Source organism: Anguilla rostrata, chromosome 6 (assembly GCF_018555375.3).
Source record: "Anguilla rostrata isolate EN2019 chromosome 6, ASM1855537v3, whole genome shotgun sequence".
Lineage (NCBI taxonomy): Eukaryota > Metazoa > Chordata > Actinopteri > Anguilliformes > Anguillidae > Anguilla > Anguilla rostrata.
In genome coordinates, this window is record NC_057938.1 from 2,900,651 (window position 1) to 2,907,376 (window position 6,726).

Below are 6,726 nucleotides of genomic sequence, written 5' to 3' on the forward strand. Positions count from 1 at the left end.
AGGACAACAGCGTTTTCCCTCTCCTGCTGTAGATACCGCCCGTCGACATATCTGGCTTTCACATGACGAATAGTATTTTTCTGAGTAGTGCAAAAGCAGCATGCTATTTATGATTTCAAATCCACACCCTCCAGGACTTAAGGTCCTCTAAATTCTGTGCTGTACAACTGCCTGTTATAGTGTGTGTGTGTGTTGTTGCCATGGATCTTACACAGTTCAGATTGTGGTCTGTTGACTCTAGACTACAGATCAGAATACAGACCAGGCTAGGCACAGTCAACAATTTTCTCAAATAAGTGTTGCTTCATCTGGTGTTAACAGGAAGAGAACTAATTATCATGCCTCTGCCAAGAAAACAGATAAAACCCCAAAGGTAAACTCCCCCAGGAGAACCCCTTCAACTCCCTCTACCCCCCCCCCACCCCCCACCTCACAAGCACTGGCCAAGAGGCCAGGAGTCATGGCAACAGACAGCAAAACCCACACCATACAAGCAGGTGCACAAGCTCTTTCACACACAAGTGTGAACTTTGGTGTGTATTCGTGTCTTTGCGCGCGTGTGTTTGTGTGTGTACGCGTGTGTGTGTGTGTGTGTGAGTTTGTGTTTGTACATGTGTATCTGCATGGTAGTGTTTGCATCCATGCGTGCTTGTGTGTATATATGTAAATAAAATTTGTGTACTTGCATGTCTGAATATGTCTGAATATGCGTGCATGCATGTGTGTGTGCATGTGTGTGTGCACATGTGAAATTTTCCTGGGGAGCAGCAGGCCACAGTCATGTCATAAGTCACAGTCACAAGAGTTTCCCAGAATCCTCAGCGGCATGCTTGCATCTAGATCTGAAGATTCTTTCTGGAGAATGTCCAGGTGAACAGGACCTGGTGGGAACCGGAGATCGGGTGCATCCCCTTCCCAGGCCATTCCACCACAATCCCAGAGGCCTCCTCCTGCGTCCCTTACCCCAGACTGTGCCCTAACACAGGCTTTCTATCTGAGAAGACTCACAGTGTACCTCTGCCCTAAAGAGGGGGTACAAATGACAACCACAAAAAATTCTGAAGCACACTGCCTTGTGAAACCACGCATGTCAATTTCTGCTTCTCCCTTACCGAACCTCTTACTCTCCCTCTCTGTCCGCTGTGCACGTCTGTCTGGAGCACTGCAGTCAAACGGCTAAGGAACAGCCAGCTAGGTCCTTCTGTCCTATTGGTCAGTCCCTGAGAGGGAGGGGCAGACCCGGGACTGGGAGGCCCCTCCCTCTCGTGACCGCCCTGCCGCACGCATGCAGGGTTCAGACAGCGCATCGCACGTCTGGCCCGATGGCTGGGGGGATTACGCCCCGCCTCTCTCCAATCTGGCAACATCACAAGAGAGAGGGAGGGAGAGAGGGAGAGAGAGAGGGAGAGAGAGAGAGAGGGAGGGTGAGAGGGACGGAGGGAGGGAGGGAGGGTGAGAGGGACGGAGGGAGGGAGGGAGGGAGGGTGAGAGGGACAGAGAGAGAGAGGGAGGGAGAGAGCGAGGGAATGACAGTGGGATGGAAAGACAGGGAGGGAGGAAGAGAGAGAGAGAGAGGGAAGGAGGGAAAGAAGAGGGAGATGGAGAGGCAGGGAGTGAAAAAAGGAGAGAGAGAGCAACAGAGTGGTGGGCAGGGTGTTGGGAAAGAATGAAAGAGAGTGAAGATTTAAGTCGTTTGTCAGGAGCATTCTCCGAGTGAACCTGAGGAGAAGGGTGGATGTCTTGTTTTTGGAGACTGTATGTGCCATCTTACCCCCTGTACTACCCCTTTCTGCCCCCCCTCCCCTTCTGGTTTTTTTAACGCGCTGCTGCGCGCTGTCCCACCCATGGACAGGGGACGGAGGCTCAGAGTGAGCATTTTGGCGGGCTAAATAAGTGCCTTTCTGGTCACTGTGAACATTTCAGGGAAAAAATAACGATGATAGATAAATATAAAACACACTCAAAACAGCGGATACTTCACTGGGGGGGGGGAAAACCCCAAAATGTCTCCCCCCCCAACCCCAACCCCGCCCTTTCAGATGGAAAACGGCCTGTCTATTAAATAAAACAAGCCTTGACTTGTTTTATTTAGGGTTACTGCAGCGTCCTCTAGCCAAGAGAGTGTTTCTGCAGCACCCACAAGTTTAACTCACCCAGTATGCAAGGCCACAGCAGAGTGCTACACATGCTTGGACAGGAAACCAGATATCAAAGTGAGAGGCACTCTCCCACTGTCTCTGACACACACACACACACACACACTCACAATCACATACACGCACAGACACACACACACTCTCACAATCACATACACGCAGACACACACATACTCACATACACATACATACACACACATACTCACACTCACACACACACACACACACACACTCACTCACACTCACATACACACACACAGACACACACATCCTCACACTCACACACACACTCGCTCACAGGCACACACACTCACACACACACACAGGCACACGCACACACACACACACACACAGGCGCACACACACACACACACACACACAGGCGCACACACACACACACACGCTGCGGTTAGCATTCTTCCTTTGTGCATTGACTGTTCTCTCCGCATTGCCTTTGCGCCAAACCCCATCACTTAGGAAAGCTTTTAAGTTGTTTGACAAGACTGATCTCAGCATTAAAATATAACAGCAACAGCGCTAGAAAGTCCTGAAGTTGCTCTGGGAAAACTTCTGTTATTACAGTATTTCGCAATCAAATACTTACAGTAACTGGAGCGTGGTTTTTTTTTCTCTTTTTTTAAAGACAGTAACAATAGCAAATGATTGCTGCAGTTCACTGCAAGGTCACAGCCAGCAGCTGTAGCTGAACTTGTCAGGCAGTCATGTGACCAGGACTCAGCCAGTCACCAAACTACACACCTTATTTGCATATCCATTGATGCCAGGAACAGATAACTGCAGAGTACAGTTAAAGTAGGTCGCCTCCCACCCCCTACCTCTACCACCTCACTGTGCTCACTCTCTCTCACATACACACACACACAAATATACAACAGACAAACGCATGCACACACACACACATATGCAAGGGTTAACATCCCTGCTATTCTGGTGAAAAGTGCCACAGGACTTTCGATGATCGCAGTGAGTGAGGGGCATCATTTTAATTAACGTCGGATCTGAAGGACAACACTTCCCCGTTCTGTTGCGTGGGGGTTCTGCCTGGGCCAGAGGAAAGACTGCCCCCTGCTGGTAGATCTATGCCACTTCCTGCTGCAGCTTTTTTTTTCTGCCAGGCGTTCGCCCAGCCGAAGCATTACTCAAGCCCACACCTGCTTAGCTTCAGACGTTTGATGTGAGAAGCATCAGGGTCTCATGGTTGCAGAAAAATGAAGCTGTGGATTATCCATTACCACTGAGCAAGGTGGGGAGGGACTTTTGTACATTGAACTTGCAACACTTTTATTAGCATCCAATTAATATTTTGCAACACAGGTGGTGGAGGACAGGTGATTGCTCCTCTCTTTTGTCTAAAAAGTCTGGCTGACAGAGACTTGAAAACGTTTTCCTCATGTGTCACAGCACCGGGTCCTCAGAAGGCTTCCCATTTTTAACATTCTTCCCCCCGAGGCTCGAGACAGAGAAGCCACGACAGACGAGGAGGTATTTAAAGACGGCAAAAAAAATAAAAATAGCTCAGCAGCCCTGCCACACCCACACACAAGGCCTGATGTCTCGATCCCGCAACCTCCTTCTGAGAGGCCTTCCCTAGTACACGCACGGTATTGCTTTACATGAAAGCTGCACCACCGTAACTATAGCACGCGCAAGCCTAAAGTAACCTCGTTTTCCCCGGTGAAAGCCCCACACTTTGCAAGTGCTGAGGTCTTCCCACTGTCAGAACAGAGTCGAAGTCGGAGTCGGAGCCGGAACAATAGCCACAAAACAGGCCGTTCCGACGTGGCACCTCCCGCAGCGATGCAACTCAAGCGTGAGAACAGCGTGTACGTTTTCACCGCGCTCTCTCTTGGGCACTCGTATTTGCAACCGGCACAAGTACAGACAGACACCAACCAGCATACACAGAGGCACGTGGGTCCTGCCCTGACACAGCGAAAGTGTCCTTTCGACTGCACTGATTTTATTTATTTTATTTTTTAACTTACCACACGTGCCCTTTCAATTTTGAGCGAACTGTACGACACCCCCTCAGAAAGTCTGCGCAAGGCCCTGATTATTAATCAATCCTGATCACCTTCATATATCAGCCAAACGCAAGGGCACACCACAGTCGGCACCAGTAATGCATCCTTCAGGCCAGGTCGTTACTATTATATATAAATATGGGCAATGACGTATGATGGTGATGAAGCCAATGATTGATGACGGTGATGAGGATGATGGTTGTTGTTGCAGTTGCTGCTGATTTAAAGTACACTGGCCGTTCCACATTCTGTGAGCGTGTGTGCTCTGATACCGTGACCCGTGTTTAGCCCCAGTCACAGGGCGCCCCCATGGTTTTGAGCGCGAGCTGGCTGCTGCAGGGGGGAGGCTCGCAGATGCCGCGTCGCTGTCAGGCACGCTATGCCGCGCGTGCAAGTGCGTAAACAGAGATTCCCCAGGAGGGAGGAGGAGGGGAGGCGTATTGGGTATTGGTCTCGCGAAAGGGGGGGGGGGGACCACGCGTAAAAAGCGGATGCACGAATCATTCGTGCAGAAGCAAAGCCGCGTACGGCCAGGACATCAGATGGAATTGTGCTGTTGACTGGGATACCGTGCTTCCCCGCAATGTAGTGGCAGTTAGGTTTTTATATTTATACGAATGAATACGCATATACTAAACTCACTTACACATTTATAATATTTAGTATTGCATTACAGAAGATTTGTCTTTATGATGTTTTTTTAAAAAATGAATACAACAGTATTCAGTATTCATACTTATAAAATACATTATGTTTCATCCGCGTAAACGAATAAAAAAATTAATATTAATTTTTGCTAATATATAATAAATTGTAATCGAATAAAATTGCCATCCTTAATCCTAAAATGTGTGTACATTTACATTTCATGATGTTGACCACGCGCCTGAAGGATATCTTATACCCTGAGAGTAAATCGTCCTCGCTGGTTCAAAACACGCGAATGTTGCCGTGCCTTTCGTGTGTCTGAGCACCTCCTGGCAAGTGAATCAATCAGACATGACGGCCAGGCTCTCGTCTGACCCCTTCCCAAGTGTGGCAGTTGCGTGACTGACCTGCTCTCGCCTCATCGTGTGTTGCGTGAGAAGTTATTAATGTGTACTCCCTCTCAGAAGAACATCTGACGCGGTCTCGGGCACAACTACCTAGTTAAAACACTGCGTGTCACGCAGCAACCAGAGAGACCGCGAGGCAGCCAGACCAGCATAACGGCGCGTTCTGTTTCAAATCCAGCTTGGGACAAACGGGTCCGAACCGTGTATAATAAAACATGATGCGTTAAAAAACAAAAACAAAAAAAATAAGAATTTAATTATCCATTTACTAAAAAGTATGTCGTACAGTGAAAATCTGGATGTTTAAATTGGTATAATTATGTTTCACAAGAAAAGGGGATACAACAAAGGCTAGATCTCACATAAATGTTATGGTAGGACAACAAAAAAGAGCACTAGGTGATTCAGTGACAAGTGTGTCTGTCATGGGACTCGGAGCTTTGAGAGCGTGCCAGTATGGAAAGCCTGTGGAGACGTCACGTCAGGAAGCCTACAACAGTCACACAGAATGCGCTTCAGACTGCCTCGTGCTGGAACTCACAAGTCTGACACATCACGAAGGCAGCCACACAGAAAGTATTAGCCGACTCACCCGAAGCGCGGGACAAAGACACGGTCGATATCGTGTCTCTCCCCCTCTCTCACCCCTGGGCGTCGGTGGGACACAGGCTTTCAGGAAATGCGTGGTGCAATAACAAGAGCTAACTCGCTAAGCCGTTTCCGGTTGAACTCTTGACACCGCAAGCGTTACACATTTTTGTACACATTATGAAAATGCGCGCACATTTTACATAATATAATTTTATGTGTGTGAAAGCAAAATCTTACTGAGAAAAAAATGTGATGTCACACATACCACATTGTATTTTTCTGAACAAAGCACCTTGCATTTAAATTGAACCTTGGTCCGATTTTTTTTTATTTTATTAAATACAATAAAAACGCATAGATTTACTATGAGGCACAGAGGCAGTGATCGTGACCATGGATTTGCAGACTGCACACTTGGAAAATGTAATGTTTTGTGCGGTTCCTAATCGAGGAGACGCATTCAAGCCTGAGTTATTCATAGAATCGCATTCTGTCCCAGATTCTGCGGTGAGAAGTAACTGATTCACAACTGTGCCGTGCCCCTCGAACAGGATGCTAGTATAGCATGGGGCTATTGCTCATGACGCACATCTATTTTAAAGGGCTGGTGGATGTGCAAGATGCCATTTTTAAAGGTTCGGGTTTAGCTTGGCTGTTGGGGAGTGTGCTTCCGCACTCTCTTGCAATGTCAGTTCAATTCAACTTTATTTGTATCGCGCTTTTTATAGAGAACTGTCACTAAGACGCTTTACAGAGCAGCAAGGCAAGGGACAGAAAGAGCAAACAAAGCAAGAGTTGAACACCCAAATAGCAAGTACATAAGGTAAAAAAAAAAAAAGAATTTAAGAAAGAATACATTTTAAAAACAGTACTCCTCAC

General features: G+C 47.6%; 1 long non-coding RNA gene across 1 annotated transcript in view; it reads right to left on the reverse strand.

Annotated features, from left to right (window-relative positions):
• The window catches only part of LOC135258202 (uncharacterized), a 7,851-nt gene extending 1,842 nt beyond the window's left edge, over positions 1-6,009 (reverse strand). The window contains exon 1 of the long non-coding RNA XR_010330902.1: positions 5,849-6,009. This is a non-coding gene — a long non-coding RNA (uncharacterized LOC135258202). The remainder of the gene's footprint in view (positions 1-5,848) is intronic.
• Positions 6,010-6,726: the final 717 nt, after the last annotated feature.